This window comes from Euprymna scolopes, chromosome 37, assembly GCF_053919585.1.
Source record: "Euprymna scolopes isolate OS-2025 chromosome 37, ASM5391958v1, whole genome shotgun sequence".
Taxonomy (NCBI): Eukaryota; Metazoa; Mollusca; class Cephalopoda; order Sepiida; family Sepiolidae; genus Euprymna; species Euprymna scolopes.
In genome coordinates this window covers 67,126,431-67,127,326 of record NC_136518.1, presented here as the reverse complement: position 1 = coordinate 67,127,326, position 896 = coordinate 67,126,431, and positions in this window count along the sequence as shown.

The following is an 896-nucleotide window of genomic DNA, read 5'->3' as shown; positions in this document are numbered from 1 at the left end:
CAATCCAATACAAAAAAAAAAAGAACAGGCAATTTTGGCCAAAGTTAACGCATTTCTCAACCTAATATCACAAGTACATGTGATAAGTTTTATTATCACACAAGCAGAAAGGCCCGCCATAAAAAATCAACAATGGATTCTTTCATATATCGGAGGCGTTCGAAATGAATGTTTCTGTTTAGAGGACAATTCCACTATGATACTTGACTTTTGCATTTAAATCTTAAATTTAAGCCATAAAATAAAAAATTAAATTTATAAAACTCAACAGAAGTTCTCTACAGTGCAATGTAGAATGGAATTATTGTGGGCTGGAACAGACAATCAATCGATTTGATTGAAAAATTGGCATGCATAAGTCTAAGTGTAATGTGAATAGACATCTTGTTGCTCAATTCCTCACATATGGCCCCGATAGTGGCCCCCGACATCAAAGTGACACTGAGCATTGTTTAAGGTGAAAATGTAAGAAAAAAATCCTCGATTTCGACGACAATAAAGATGTAGGAGTGTGAAACATGCGTTGATCTTCATTCAATCCTGGGCGATGTCGAAGCTCCCTGCTAGTTACGGCTATTATTACATTTTCATATCTCTGCATATTTTTATGTAATTTATTCTGATTTCCATAAGTCACTTACTGCATATATTCTTCGTCTTCTCTTCCTTCTCCCCATGTTCTTTTTGTTCTCCTTATTCCACTTCATCTGATCCTGCTTTTTCTTCCTCTAGAATCTTTGTCCGTCTTCAAATTCTTCTTTACATTGGCCAATGTTCTCCTAATTTTTCCACCTACTCTTTTTTTCGTTCTTTTCATTTTATAATATGTTTTTTTTTCATTATTTTCCAAATTCTTGATTTTTTTTCTTAGACACCTGCGATCTTTTATTCCTCTT